Source organism: Ranitomeya imitator, chromosome 5 (genome assembly GCF_032444005.1).
Source record: "Ranitomeya imitator isolate aRanImi1 chromosome 5, aRanImi1.pri, whole genome shotgun sequence".
NCBI lineage: Eukaryota > Metazoa > Chordata > Amphibia > Anura > Dendrobatidae > Ranitomeya > Ranitomeya imitator.
The window spans coordinates 429115068-429131692 of NC_091286.1; the positions used below are offsets into that span (position 1 = coordinate 429115068).

The following is a 16625-nucleotide window of genomic DNA, read 5'->3' on the forward strand; positions in this document are numbered from 1 at the left end:
AAATCACTGTTATTATCTGGAGCCGATATGATATGTATGATACAGTATGCGCTCCAAATATTAATCACTAAGCACAATACGGATAGCACCCATCACATTTCGTTACAGGGAACCTAACAGCTGATACATGCTGTCCCAACCACCGGCAGCGTGATTTCAGCCAGGTATGTTTGACTGTGAAACGCTGCGATGTTTCTGAGGAAAAAAAACAACAAAAAAACGTTAAAGTCTGCCAGGGACCGAGCTGCACGGAAGACTAGTCGGACAGGCAGATCCCTGTCGGCTTCTCCCCGCACACTGCTCTACAGTGACAGGTCGCTATCTTCATGAGTGTATAGGGAGAGACCTGTCACTCCAGGGGAGCAGGCGGGGAGAAGTCGGCAGGGAACCACCTATACAACTTGTCTTCCTTGCATCCCCCTCCTAGTTGCTATTCACAGTCAAACACCTAGCTGAAATCGTATAGCCGGTGCCCTTTATATGCTGCCCATGGATCCAGAAACCCTATCTACCCGCAGTTCTAGCATGATGACACAAGACCTATTGCACCAACCCCACTTAACTCTAATAGGAAATAAGACACAGGACAACTGCTGTGGTGTCAAAAATTGGCCGAGGTGCCCTTATTAAGAGATTACCAGATAATATCAGTATGAGTTTAATTTCATAAATCCATAAATGGGATAAATAATCATTAATTAAATAATCAATTTAATAAAATACCAGAACCAATCCGCCCAGATTACTGGGCGATTTTTTTTTTTCCTGTAACCAATAACAAACCATAAGCTTGTCCACCTTAGATAGGCGACTTATTCTCACTAATAAAGGACCTCGACAGTATAAAATAATAAAAATAATAAAATTCAGGGAGGGCGGGCGGGAACTTAAAGAATTCTTCAGTTGGTCTGCAATCCTGACAGGATTGTATCGCTTACATGTTGGCGCCCTTTCTCTGGCCCAGTCATAACAGACCTGCTCTGTGGAGAGAAAATGACCAATCAAACAACACAAACTCATTTAAGCTGTTGCTGAGCCCCCAGTAAGATTAACCCCTGATAAACCAAGTTAAAATTAATACAATGCCAGGTCTGTGACATCATGCAACCACAAGCTTATGCAGCGGTGTGGTTTTCCATTATTCTACAGATAAATAGCACTTTAATTGACAGCATGGGCTACACACACAAGCATCGCATCAGTGACTCGAGAGAGAACAGTCACACAAAAATTAAAACTTAGTTTTAGGCACTGTATACCCATGGTACTAACTCTATATCTGCAGGAAGTAAGGTAAGGCTCCTCTAGGCTCACTGAGGTTTGAGGGCGTTCGATTATGCGTAGCTCTCCTAAGATCCCATCACAGCATTGCAAGATCTTGATTATTTTCTTTTGAGCCTTTCTGATGTAGCTTTATTCATGTGCATGGGACCATTGTCCTGTTGCACTACCCAGTTTCGACCATGCTTTAGCTTTTATATCTTTTAGTCAGATGTTTCTCTGGTTACTGAAGTACAATTGATAGCAATTCATGCCTTTTTAAACTTTTATTGACAAATTCATCAAATGTATGCAAAGAGTCAGTATTTACTGAGGTGACATTTATATTTCAAGACTTCTGCAATGCACCCTGGGATGCTGTATATTAGTTTCTGGGCCAAATTTCTGACTGATGTGTTCTTGTCTTATTGATGCTTGGCATTAATCTCAATTTTTATTTCAGTTTATCCATCCACGTTTTGAAGATTAACTCAGGTTCTCAATGGGATTTAGATTTTGTGGGTTTCCTGGTCAAGGACCCAAAATTTCAATATTTTGTTTACTGAGCCACTTATCACATTTCATTGTAAAATGGTTCTCCATCATGCTGGAAAAAGCATTGTCCACTATCAAATGGCTTCTGCATCATTAAAAGAAGTTGTGGATGGAAGATGTTTAAATACAGTTCTTTATTCATGGCAGTATTTTAGCAAAATTGTAAGTCAGCCGACATCTTGGATAAAAGCAACCCCACACTTGAATGATCTCAGAATATGTTACTGTTGGCATTACACAGGACTTATGGTAGCCCTCACCTTTTCTTCTCCAGGCAGTCATTCTTCCAGATATTCCAAACTGACTGAAAGGTTTCTTCAGAGAAAGTTGCTTTTCTTCAGTCCAGTCACTGTACTACCTGCAAAACATTAGCCTGTCCTGATGGTTTTTCGTGAAGAGAAGTGGTTTCTTGACACCAGGCCCGCCTCCAAAATCTTTTGCCTCACTGTGCATGCAGAAGCATCAACACTTGCCTCTTGTCATTCCTGCACAAACTCTGTACTAGTGTTGAACCGATCCAATAGCTGAATCCTATTTAGGAGATGGCCCTGGCACTTGATGGACTTTTTCGGATGCTCTGAAGTCTTATCTCGATTTAATCTTTCTCTTTAAAGTTCTTGATGATCTGACAAATGGTTGACTAAAGGTACTGTCACACTGAACGATATCGCTAGCGATCCGTGACGTTGCAGCGTCCTGGCTAGCGATATCGTTCAGTTTGACAGGCAGCAGCGATAAGGATCCTGCTGTGATATCGTTGGTCGCTGCAGAAAGTCCAGCACTTTATTTGGTCGCTGGACCTCCTGCAGACATCACTGAATCGGCGTGTGTGAGGCCGATTCAGCGATGTCTTCACTGGTAACCAGGGTAAACATCGGGTTACTAAGCGCAGGGCCGTGCTTAGTAACCCGATGTTTACCCTGGTTACCAGCGTAAAAGTAAAAAAAAACAAACACTACATACTTACCTTCCGCTGTCTGTCCTCGGCGCTGTGCTTCTCTGCACTGGCTGTGAGCGCCGGCCAGCCGTAAAGCACAGCGGTGACGTCACCGCTCTGCTTTCCGGCCGCTGTGCTCACAGCCAGACCAGAGAAGCACAGCGCCGAGGACAGACAGCGGAAAGTGAGTATGTAGTGTTTGTTTTTTTTACTTTTACGCTGGTAACCAGGGTAAACATCGGGTTACTAAGCGCGGCCCTGCGCTTAGTAACCCGATGTTTACCCTGGTTACCGGCATCATTGGTCGCTGGAGAGCTGTCTGTGTGACAGCTCTCCAGCGACCAAACAGCGACGCTGCAGCGATCAACATCGTTGTCGGTATCGCTGCAGCGTCGCTGAGTGTGAAGGTACCTTTAGAGGTGATCTTACAAGCAACAATTTCCTTTCCTGTAAAGCCCTTTTGACACGAAGCAATGATGACTGTATCAGTCTCATTGGTTACAATAGTAAAAATTTGTGTCCGCCTCAAAACTTTCTCTCATGATGGTAAAAATACTTTCTTATATAGAGAAGTTTCTCGATTGACTCAATCACTGTAAAGCGCCTGGGTCCTGTGACTTCAAAAATAGGCTAAATCATCTTCTCGAACACAGTGCTTGAAAGTTGGTATAAGATGTTTGCGCTGATGTGCTACATTTGGTTTTCTTATCATTATGGTCAAACATCTGCACTTTGGTCTCGTGTTTCCAATAGATAGTTGTTCCAGAGGTCTTTTGGTTTGTTCAGATGCAAAACATCTTGATTGTTTTCTACCTGTGAATAATCTTTTTCATTGTAGAATAATGAATTCTAAATTGTTAGGAATTGGCTTTATAAACCTTTCCATATTGAAGGGCAGCAACAATTGCTTTTCTAAGATCATTTCTTATGTCATCCTTCCTTGGCATTGTGTTAGCATACGATTGAATGCTTCTGACCATCAAACTGCCAAAACGTCTCCTATTGTAGAGATAGTCATTGTTGCTGATGAACAATTAGCCTAGAGCATTTGATTATCATCACCTGGCTTCTACTTACCCTTTTAATTCCTATGAAAGCAGTAAGGGTCTTTTGAATTTTACACACTGCTTCCATTTTTTGGCCTAATTTTTGTAAAGTAAATAGTGACATGATGTAATTATGTGTTATTCACCAGAAGTTGTTTTTGACTAATTTTAAGACCTTCTAAGGCTCAGATGTTTTTATTTACTATGTCCTGATAAAACAATAAAATTCAAAGAGAGTATACTTATATTTTCACAAGTATTTTTGGTCAGTATAGCATATGTATATGTAATTTTGGCTTAAAAGTACCTGCAAAACATAGACCGAAACAAAAAAATCTGACATGTAAATGAGGCTTTAACCCCTTTACCCCCCACCCCCCACAAGGCTGTTGGCACCTTCACGACCAAGCCAATTTTTTTTTACATTTGACTAGTCACTTTATGTGGTAATAATTCTGGAACACTTCATTGGACCCCAGTGATGCTGCGATTTTTTTATTTATTTATTTTTTTCCATGACATATTGTACTTTATGATAGTGGTAAATTTCTTTGATATGACTTGCGTTTATTTGTGGAATAAAAAAGGAAATTTGGCAAAAATTTAGAAAATGTAGCAATTTTCAAGCTTTTACTTTTTATGCCCTTAAACCAGAGTGTTATGTAACACAAAATAGTTAATAAATAACATTTCCCATATGCCAGATTACATCAGCACAGCTTTTTGAAAACTATTTTTTTTAGTTAGGAAGTTATAAGGGTTAAAACTTTACCAGCAATTTTCTTATTTTTTTCAACAAAATTTACAAAACCGTTTTTTAGGGACCATATTACATTTGAAGTGACTGTCTATAATACAGAAAATACACCTAAGTGACACCATTTTAAAAACTGCCCCCCTCAAGGTGCTCAAAAGCACATTCTAGAAGTTTTTTAATCTTTCAGGTGCTTCGCATGATATTTTTAAAATGTGGAAGGAAAAAAATGAACATTTACGGTAACTTTTTTTCCACAAAAATGTCAATTTAGAAACAATTTCATATGACAGTCATATGACTGTATATATGTATATATAAAATCTCCTTGGCTGGTGCCAAAGGGTTCTCCGTGCGTACTTCCCTAGTTGCATCCGCGGCCATACATTCCCGATTCCTCCAGGCTTTATTTTTATACGTGCGTTTTTTCTGCATGGGACCCTGGAACTGAGCTGTCCCAAACTTACCAGGGAATATTTCCAGCTTGGGGTTTGGTGGGGTCTCCACGACCTGTCTTGCCACTACATCTAGTGGGAACCTATCAGGGTTACACTCTGTCCCTAGGATGGTGACCCCTATGGCAGGTATCCCTGACTCAGGATCTTCGGATTCTGTGCCCAGAACAACATTCTCAGCCTCTCCTGCCTATACCTCTAGGGGGAATCTATCGGATTTACACTCTGTCTCTAGGTTGGCGACCCCTATGGCAGGTATCCCTGACTTGGGATCCTAAAGCTCTATGCCCGGAACAACATTTGCCTTGAGAGGGTTGACCCTGGTCTCCCACAGGGACCAGAACAGGGGCAAGTCTCTTCCCAACACAGCCCCATATGGAAGGGTATTCACCACTCCCACAACATGTTTAATGTCCCCACATGATGTGGAAAAAAAACCTCCACGGTCGGTTACTCGCGGATTTCCCCATGGATACCCATCATCTCCACATTCCGTCCTTTGGGTTTGTTACCGGCAACAAGGGACCCATGGACCAAAGTCACTATGCTCCCCCAGTCCAGGAGAGCCACTGTTTGGTACCTGTTTACGAGTACCTGGCACAGACGCAGTTCGCTGCCGGCAGTTCCTGTAGTGGTGGTACAGACTGGTTGGGCATACATAGACACCCGGCGATCATACCTACAGTCCATTGGCTCAGACACCAGGGGGCAGTTGACACCCACATGTCCGGGCCCTCAGCCCTTCCAACACTTAATCGCCGCGGCACTACTACACCTTGGAGCCGCTTTAGGGGAAACAGAACTTTTGTCACCCTTACTTCAGGTTACCCCTCATCACAGGCTTGGTCTCGATTAGCCCCAGCAGTGGCTTGTGGACTTTGCCCATGCTCCTGTACAAAGTCCTGAGTGGTTGTATACCGCTCAATACAACTTATCAGCTGGTCCAGTGTATCCAGGTCCCCTTTCCCCACCCAACACTGCAGGGTGGCCGGCAGAGCCCTCACCAGCTGGTCGACCACCCTTTCTACCATCTGGGCCAGGGTCAAAGTCTCAGGCTGGAGCCATTCCTCCACCAACTGTAACAAGTCATACACCTGAGACTTGGCGGGACGAGTGTTATGGCTGGCAATCAGGCAACACAGCGTGCAGTAATCAGCGCACATACAGAGATCTGGCAATAACCAAAAACAATAGGACGAGCTCTGAGACGTGGAATCTCTATAGACTGCAGTACCTGATCTATCCTCACACAACTATAAGCAGCAGTGGATTGCGCCTATCACTACCTATGCAACTCGGGCACATTAAGGTAATGGACAAAAGGAATTTGGACTGTACAGTACCAATAACGGCAGAGCTATCGAACCGCCTAGTGCGTTTAGGACAATTAGAAATAGCATGAGTAGAATCACCACAATAGAAACACAGTCTGTTCAGACGTCTGTGTTCTTGCCGTTCTACTTTAGTCATAGTCCTGTCGCACTGCATAGGCTCAGGTTTACTCTCAGACAATACCGCCAGATGGTGCACAGATTTACGCTCGCGCAAGCGACGACCGATCTGAATGGCCAAGGACATAGACTCATTCAAACCAGCAGGCACAGGAAATCCCACCATTACATCCTTAAGAGCTTCAGAGAGACCCTTTCTGAACAAAGCCGCTAGTGCAGATTCATTCCACAGAGTGAGTACTGACCACTTCCTAAATTTCTGACAATATACTTCTACATCATCCTGACCCTGGCATAAAGCCAGCAGATTTTTCTCAGCCTGATCCACTGAATTAGGCTCATCGTAAAGCAATCCCAGCGCCTGGAAAAATGCATCAACATTACTCAATGCAGAATCTCCTGGTGCAAGAGAAAACGCCCAGTCCTGTGGGTCGCCGCGCAAAAAAGAAATAATAATCAAAACCTGTTGAATAGGATTACCAGAAGAATTAGGTTTCAAGGCCAAAAATAGCTTACAATTATTTCTGAAGCTCAGGAACTTAGTTCTGTCACCAAAAAACAAATCAGGAATCGGAATTCTTGGTTCTAGCATCGATTTCTGATCAATAGTATCTTGAATCTTTTGTACATTTACAACGAGATTATCCATTGAGGAGCACAGAGCCTGAATATCCATGTCCACAGCTGTGTCCTGAAGCACTCTAATGTCTAGGGGAAAAAAAAGACTGAAGACAGAGCTAAGAAAAAAAAATGATGTCAGGATTTCTTTTTTCCCTCTATTGGGAATCATTGGTGGGGCTCCTTGTACTGTTATGGCTGGCAATCAGGCAACACAGCGTGCAGTAATCAGCGCACATACAGAGATCTGGCAATAACCAAAAACAATAGGACGAGCTCTGAGACGTGGAATCTCTGTAGACTGCAGTACCTGATCTATCCTCACACAACTATAAGCAGCAGTGGATTGCGCCTATCACTACCTATGCAACTCGGCACTGCCTGAGGAGCTGACTAGCCTGAAGATAGAAATACAAGCCTGACTTACCTCAGAGAAATACCCCAAAGGAATAGGCAGCCCCCCACATATAATGACTGTTAGCAAGATGAAAAGACAAACGTAGGAATGAAATAGATTCAGCAAAGTGAGGCCTGATATTCTAGACAGAGCGAGGATAGCAAAGAGAACTATGCAGTCTACAAAAAACCCTAAAACGAAAACCACGCAAAGGGGCAAAAAGACCCACCGTGCCGAACTAACAGCACGGCGGTGCACCCCTTTGCTTCTCAGAGCTTCCAGCAAAAGTTAATAGCAAGCTGGACAGAAAAAACAGAAAACAAACTAGAAGCACTTATCTAGCAGAGCAGCAGGCCCAAGGAAAGATGCAGTAGCTCAGATCCAACACTGGAACATTGACAAGGAGCAAGGAAGACAGACTCAGGTGGAGCTAAATAGCAAGGCAGCCAACGAGCTCACCAAAACACCTGAGGGAGGAAGCCCAGAGACTGCAATACCACTTGTGACCACAGAAGTGAACTCAGCCACAGAATTCACAACAGTACCCCCCCCTTGAGGAGGGGTCACCGAACCCTCACCAGAACCCCCAGGCCGACCAGGATGAGCCACATGAAAGGCACGAACAAGATCTGGGGCATGGACATCAGAGGCAAAAGCCCAGGAATTATCTTCCTGAGCATAACCCTTCCATTTGACCAGATACTGGAGTTTCCGTCTAGAGACACGAGAATCCAAAATCTTCTCCACAATATACTCCAATTCCCCCTCCACCAAAACAGGGGCAGGAGGCTCCACAGATGGAACCATAGGTGCCACGTATCTCCTCAACAACGACCTATGGAATACATTATGTATGGAAAAGGAGTCTGGGAGGGTCAGACGAAAAGACACCGGATTGAGAATCTCAGAAATCCTATACGGACCAATAAAACGAGGTTTAAATTTAGGAGAGGAAACCTTCATAGGAATATGACGAGAAGATAACCAAACCAGATCCCCAACACGAAGTCGGGGTCCCACACGGCGTCTGCGATTAGCGAAAAGCTGAGCCTTCTCCTGGGACAAGGTCAAATTGTCCACTACCTGAGTCCAGATCTGCTGCAACCTGTCCACCACAGAATCCACACCAGGACAGTCCGAAGACTCAACCTGTCCTGAAGAGAAACGAGGATGGAACCCAGAATTGCAGAAAAATGGAGAGACCAAGGTAGCCGAGCTGGCCCGATTATTAAGGGCGAACTCAGCCAACGGCAAAAATGACACCCAATCATCCTGGTCAGCGGAAACAAAACATCTCAGATATGTTTCCAAGGTCTGATTGGTTCGTTCGGTCTGGCCATTAGTCTGAGGATGGAAGGCCGAGGAGAAAGATAGGTCAATGCCCATCCTACCACAAAAGGCTCGCCAGAACCTCGAGACAAACTGGGAACCTCTGTCAGAAACAATATTCTCAGGAATGCCATGTAAACGAACCACATGCTGGAAGAACAAAGGCACCAAATCAGAGGAGGAAGGCAATTTAACCAAGGGCACCAGATGGACAATTTTAGAAAAGCGATCACAGACCACCCAAATGACCGACATTTTTTGAGAAACGGGAAGGTCAGAAATGAAATCCATCGAAATATGTGTCCAAGGCCTCTTCGGGACCGGCAAGGGCAAAAGCAACCCACTGGCACGTGAACAGCAGGGCTTAGCCCTAGCACAAATTCCACAGGACTGCACAAAAGCACGCACATCCCGTGACAGAGACGGCCACCAGAAGGATCTAGCAACCAACTCCCTGGTACCAAAGATTCCTGGATGACCGGCCAGCACCGAACAATGAAGTTCAGAGATAACTTTACTAGTCCACCTATCAGGGACGAACAGTTTCTCGGCCGGACAACGATCAGGTTTATTAGCCTGAAATTTCTGCAACACTCTCCGCAAATCAGGGGAGATGGCAGACACAATGACTCCTTCCTTGAGGATACTCGCCGACTCAGATAACCCCGGAGAGTCGGGCACAAAACTCCTAGACAGAGCATCCGCCTTCACATTTTTAGAGCCCGGAAGGTATGAAATCACAAAATCAAAACGAGCAAAAAATAACGACCAACGGGCCTGTCTAGGATTCAAGCGCTTGGCAGACTCAAGATAAGTAAGGTTCTTATGATCAGTCAAAACCACCACGCGATGCTTAGCACCCTCAAGCCAATGACGCCACTCCTCGAATGCCCACTTCATGGCCAGCAACTCTCGGTTGCCCACATCATAATTACGCTCAGCAGCAGAAAATTTCCTGGAAAAGAAAGCACATGGTTTGAACACTGAGCAACCAGAACCTCTCTGTGACAAAACCGCCCCTGCACCAATCTCAGAAGCATCAACCTCGACCTGGAACGGAAGAGAAACATCAGGTTGACACAACACAGGGGCACAGCAAAAACGACGCTTCAACTCCTGAAAAGCTTCCACGGCAGCAGAAGACCAATTAACCAAATCAGCACCCTTCTTGGTCAAATCGGTCAATGGTCTGGCAATGCTAGAAAAATTACAGATGAAGCGACGATAAAAATTAGCAAAGCCCAGGAATTTCTGCAGACTTTTTAGAGATGTCGGCTGAGTCCAATCCTGGATGGCCTGAACCTTAACCGGATCCATCTCGATAGTAGAAGGGGAAAAGATGAACCCCAAAAATGAAACTTTCTGCACACCGAAGAGACACTTTGATCCCTTCACGAACAAGGAATTAGCACGCAGTACCTGGAAAACCATTCTGACTTGCTTCACATGAGACTCCCAATCATCTGAGAAGATCAAAATGTCATCCAAGTAAACAATCAAGAATTTATCCAGATACTCACGGAAAATGTCATGCATAAAAGACTGAAAAACAGATGGAGCATTGGCAAGTCCGAACGGCATCACCAGATACTCAAAATGACCCTCGGGCGTATTAAATGCCGTTTTCCATTCATCTCCCTGCCTGATTCTCACCAGATTATACGCACCACGAAGATCAATCTTAGTAAACCAACTAGCCCCCTTAATCCGAGCAAACAAGTCAGAAATCAATGGCAAGGGATACTGAAACTTAACAGTGATCTTATTAAGAAGGCGGTAATCAATACACGGTCTTAGCGAACCATCCTTCTTGGCTACAAAAAAGAACCCTGCTCCCAATGGTGACGACGATGGGCGAATATGTCCCTTCTCCAGGGACTCCCTCACATAACTGCGCATAGCGGTGTGTTCAGGTACGGACAAATTAAATAAACGACCCTTAGGGAATTTACTACCAGGAATCAAATCGATAGCACAATCACAATTCCTATGCGGAGGTAGGGCATCAGACTTGGACTCTTCAAATACATCCTGAAAGTCCGACAAGAACTCTGGGATGTCAGAAGGAATGGATGACGAAATAGACAAAAATGGAACATCACCATGTACTCCCTGACAACCCCAGCTGGTTACCGACATAGAGTTCCAATCCAATACTGGATTATGGGTTTGTAGCCATGGCAACCCCAACACGACCACATCATGCAAATTATGCAGTACCAGAAAGCGAATAACTTCCTGATGTGCAGGAGCCATGCACATGGTCAGCTGGGCCCAGTACTGAGGCTTATTCTTGGCCAAAGGTGTAGCATCAATTCCTCTCAACGGAATAGGACACCGCAAAGGCGCCAAGAAAAATCCACAACGTTTAGCATAATCCAAATCCATCAGATTCAGGGCAGCGCCTGAATCCACAAACGCCATGACAGAATACGATGACAAAGAGCACATTAAGGTAATGGACAAAAGGAATTTGGACTGTACAGTACCAATAACGGCAGAGCTATCGAACCGCCTAGTGCGTTTAGGACAATTAGAAATAGCATGAGTAGAATCACCACAATAGAAACACAGTCTGTTCAGACGTCTGTGTTCTTGCCGTTCTACTTTAGTCATAGTCCTGTCGCACTGCATAGGCTCAGGTTTACTCTCAGACAATACCGCCAAATGGTGCACAGATTTACGCTCGCGCAAGCGACGACCGATCTGAATGGCCAAGGACATAGACTCATTCAAACCAGCAGGCACAGGAAATCCCACCATTACATCCTTAACCCTCCGTCACATACAACTGATCTGACAGGCGCTTCTCTTTTACTTTCATTTCTCCTTCCTCACCAGATTGTGAGGAAACCCCCTCCCTCCAGGTAGTCTCCTGTCTCTTGAAGGTCTGTGAAACCTGATATCACAGTTGGATTTCAGAGCTTCAGGGGAGAGGATATAGCTGCACAGATCTCTCAGGCTCATTGTATGTGAATACTTCACATTCAGTAAGGTTGGTATTTTATGTTTTTATTCATCACAATAGTTTATTTAGCTTGTTTTATGAATGTATAGCACAAAATGTGAGGATATTTCATAGAAATAAGGGAGATTTTATAAAAGAAAGTGTGCTGCTCAGGCATATACAGTAGTTCCCTAACATATTCCTTCTCTTGCTTCAGATTATCTGCTGAAATGGAGAGGAAAATGTACAATTTATCCAAACAACTTGATGTTGAGGAAGTAACAAACATGCTGTTAGATGATAGAGACCTCACACTGAATGAGGATTTAGGAGAGGAAAGTGAGATTGATTCTCATGATGAGGTGGAAGAATGTGTCCTGGATTCTGAAACAGAGCAAGATGGTGACAGTGGTGAGGATGAAGAAGTTAGATCATATTATATTGGAAAAGATAAAAATACTAAATGGAACAAGAAGCCATTCCCGGAAAAAATGTAGGGAACCTTTAAACATTATTACTCACCTTCCTGCAGTAATAGGAACTGCACGTAATGCAAAAACTGCAGTTGAATGCTGGAACAGTATATTTACAGATGACATTCTGGACTCTATTGTCACATATACCAACCAATATATAGACATTATAAAGGACAAGTACATCTGCAACAGAACCATCAAGCCCACAGATGAAATAGAACTGCGTGCTTTTTTTGGATTACTGTACCTTGCAGGAGCTTATAGGGCAAATAGACAAAGTTTGGAGGAACTTTGGGGTAAAGATGGGGATGGAGTTGAAAAATTTAGCCTTGTTATGTCCATAAACAGATTCAAGATTCTAATTCGTTGCCTTCGGTTTGACGACAGAACTACCCGAACCGAACGCAAAACACATGACCGACTTGCTCCAATTCGTGATATATTTCAAAGATTTGTTGTAAACTGTAAACAAAGTTATTACCCTGGAGAGAATCTCACTATTGACGAAATGCTCCCTGGTTTTCGTGGTAGATGTGCCTTTCGTCAATATATTCCATCAAAGCCAAACAAATATGGAATAAAAATTTATGCCCTTGTTGATGCCAGTAAGACCTACACTTACAACCTGGAAGTTTATGCAGGAAAACAACCAGAAGGTCCTTACTGTGTGAGCAACAAACCCATTGATGTTGTAAAAAGACTGGCTGAACCCTTATTTGGATCGGGTCGCAATATTACAGCTGACAATTGGTTTACAAGTTGTGATCTGATTGATTATCTGAAAATTCAGAAGCTGTCATATGTGGGAACTGTAAGAAAAAACAAAAGGGAATTGCCGCCACAGTTTGTAAGTGTGAAAGAGAGACAGCAGTACAGCAGTATGTTTGCATTCCATAATGGAAAGGCTTTAGTTTCCTATGTACCACATGCCAAAAAAATCGTACTTCTTCTATCAACACTTCATGATGATGCTGCCATCGATCCTGGGACTGGGGCAGAAAAAAACCCGGAGATAATTACATTTTACAATGCCACCAAAGGGGGTGTGGATACAGCAGATCAGATGTGCTCCACTTTCAACGTCAGCAGAAACATAAAACGCTGGCCAATGGTCATATTTTTTGCTATGTTGAATTTGGGTGGTATAAATTCACAAGTAATTTATCTTGAAAACAAGCTTGAACCACTCCGTAGACGATTGTATCTGAAAAAATTGGCCCATGAACTAGTACTTGGAGAGCTACGCAGGAGAAGCGTGAAAACAATCGGTATCCCCTCTCGCCTTCAAGTTCAGCTCAAAAGGTTCCGCCCAGAAGATGATGGTGAAAAGTCACCATCTGCACCACCTCACAAAAGGAGGAGATGCACCACCTGCCAAACGGAAAGCGGAACCAGAAGGCTTTCAAATTATGAATGTCTCAAATGTCATAAAGCAATTTGCCTGACACATGCAAAAATGGTGTGTAATTCTTACTATTTGCTCTGCAAGTGTGACTTTTCTGGGGAAACCTCAGCATCTACTTCTGATTGAATATGTTTTTAATAGTACTTAAGGTACCTTAAAATTAAGTTTGTGTTCAAAAATTTTCTTTGTACATTTTTTTGAGAGAGTCGAACTGGGAACTATTTGGCGGGAGTTTTGAAAAGTTTGTATTTCATAGTTATTAGTTTTATGTTAAGTAAATGTTTTTTTTTGCAACTGATTATGTGTAGTCTCTATTATTACATCCCTATGAAGGTCACTGATCACTTTTAGAGCACTGAAATTGCAAACATTAGATATTATAGGTATTTTTCCAGCAGGCGCCTGACAGGCACATTGTATGTGAACTCGTTAGTCCGAATATTGTATGTGACGGAGGGTTAAGAGCTTCAGAGAGACCCTTTCTGAACAAAGCCGCTAGTGCAGATTCATTCCACAGAGTGAGTACTGACCACTTCCTAAATTTCTGACAATATACTTCTACATCATCCTGACCCTGGCATAAAGCCAGCAGATTTTTCTCAGCCTGATCCACTGAATTAGGCTCATCGTAAAGCAATCCCAGCGCCTGGAAAAATGCATCAACATTACTCAATGCAGAATCTCCTGGTGCAAGAGAAAACGCCCAGTCCTGTGGGTCGCCGCGCAAAAAAGAAATAATAATCAAAACCTGTTGAATAGGATTACCAGAAGAATTAGGTTTCAAGGCCAAAAATAGCTTACAATTATTTCTGAAGCTCAGGAACTTAGTTCTGTCACCAAAAAACAAATCAGGAATCGGAATTCTTGGTTCTAGCATCGATTTCTGATCAATAGTATCTTGAATCTTTTGTACATTTACAACGAGATTATCCATTGAGGAGCATAGAGCCTGAATATCCATGTCCACAGCTGTGTCCTGAAGCACTCTAATGTCTAGGGGAAAAAAAAGACTGAAGACAGAGCTAAGAAAAAAAATGATGTCAGGATTTCTTTTTTCCCTCTATTGGGAATCATTGGTGGGGCTCCTTGTACTGTTATGGCTGGCAATCAGGCAACACAGCGTGCAGTAATCAGCGCACATACAGAGATCTGGCAATAACCAAAAACAATAGGACGAGCTCTGAGACGTGGAATCTCTGTAGACTGCAGTACCTGATCTATCCTCACACAACTATAAGCAGCAGTGGATTGCGCCTATCACTACCTATGCAACTCGGCACTGCCTGAGGAGCTGACTAGCCTGAAGATAGAAATACAAGCCTGACTTACCTCAGAGAAATACCCCAAAGGAATAGGCAGCCCCCCACATATAATGACTGTTAGCAAGATGAAAAGACAAACGTAGGAATGAAATAGATTCAGCAAAGTGAGGCCCGATATTCTAGACAGAGCGAGGATAGCAAAGAGAACTATGCAGTCTACAAAAAACCCTAAAACGAAAACCACGCAAAGGGGCAAAAAGACCCACCGTGCCGAACTAACAGCACGGCGGTGCACCCCTTTGCTTCTCAGAGCTTCCAGCAAAAGTTAATAGCAAGCTGGACAGAAAAAACAGAAAACAAACTAGAAGCACTTATCTAGCAGAGCAGCAGGCCCAAGGAAAGATGCAGTAGCTCAGATCCAACACTGGAACATTGACAAGGAGCAAGGAAGACAGACTCAGGTGGAGCTAAATAGCAAGGCAGCCAACGAGCTCACCAAAACACCTGAGGGAGGAAGCCCAGAGACTGCAATACCACTTGTGACCACAGAAGTGAACTCAGCCACAGAATTCACAACAGACGAGCCTCTGCAAAGGACCACCTGGTACACCCTCTGATCACCCCTTACCTTAGGAGTCTCCTCTTTACACCGCTGATGCTCCGGTAACTGCCACTCCAACTGCAATGCCTCTTGCTGCAGCAACTGCAGCGCCTTTTGCCGCTGCTGCTGGAACTGCAGCGCATCTTGCTGATATTCCTGCTGGAACTGCAGCGCCTCTTGCTGCATGAGGACCACCTGATTCTAAAGCTTCTCAATTTTCCCAGCAGGCCTGCTCACCGACATGCAGCACGCTTTAGGGTATGCCTCAGTTCACATTGCCCTGCGTTATTTCCACCTTATGTAGTGCAGCGGTAGCACCCTGTGCAGTGATGAGGCAGTGACCCAGCAAAGTTCAAAGCAAGACGTCTCTTTAATGTTCAACTAAAAAAACAGCACACAATATCCTCGGGATCGCATCCGGGAAACAGAACAGTCCACTTCTGTTTTGCACTCGGGAACAAGATATTCACCTCTGGTTCTCAGCCGGGCACATATCTTCTGAATTACAGTCACTAAACACACCAGACCACCTCAGACCGGTTGATTTGAGTGACTGCACTGCCATGTTAATGTCTCTTTACTCACAGCAATACACAGTACACGATATCCTCCGGATCACAGCAGGGAACCATATCCTCCAGTTTTCAGTCACTAAACACTCCTGTCCACCTCTTGAGACCAATTGACATGGGCGACTGCACCGCTGTGTACGCTGTGGATGCCAGGCTTTTCAGCTGCTTTCGCCGTTTGGCTCTGCTGGCCTGTGTTGCCTTACACAGCGTGGAGCTCTGCAAAGCCTCTTGCTCTGTACTCCTGCCAACACCAGACTGACAATGCCTCTGAACCCAATGCTACATGATTTTTTACTTGATTCTGTGGCCTTCAGCCACATGGAAAGCCCGGCCCGGAATTAAATGGACTGGACGACCACCTGCCTGCAGTCTGTTTCAAATCACAAAAGCCCAGAGCAGATTTTCCCTAAATCTGCCTTGGACAACCAGCATGTCCAAGACCCATACTCACTTTAGTCCGCATTGCAACCACAGCTACGCCTGTGACTGCAATGCACTCTCATGGCCTCAAAACGCCTCCGGGCGCATCCTGGGGAGAACATATAGTGATCCTCACATGT

At 44.1% G+C, this 16625-nt stretch overlaps 1 protein-coding gene across 3 annotated transcripts in view; it reads left to right on the plus strand.

Annotated features, from left to right (window-relative positions):
- Nucleotides 1-16625, plus strand: part of IL1RAP (interleukin 1 receptor accessory protein) — a 332383-nt gene that overhangs the window by 231342 nt on the left and 84416 nt on the right. The window lies entirely within an intron of this gene.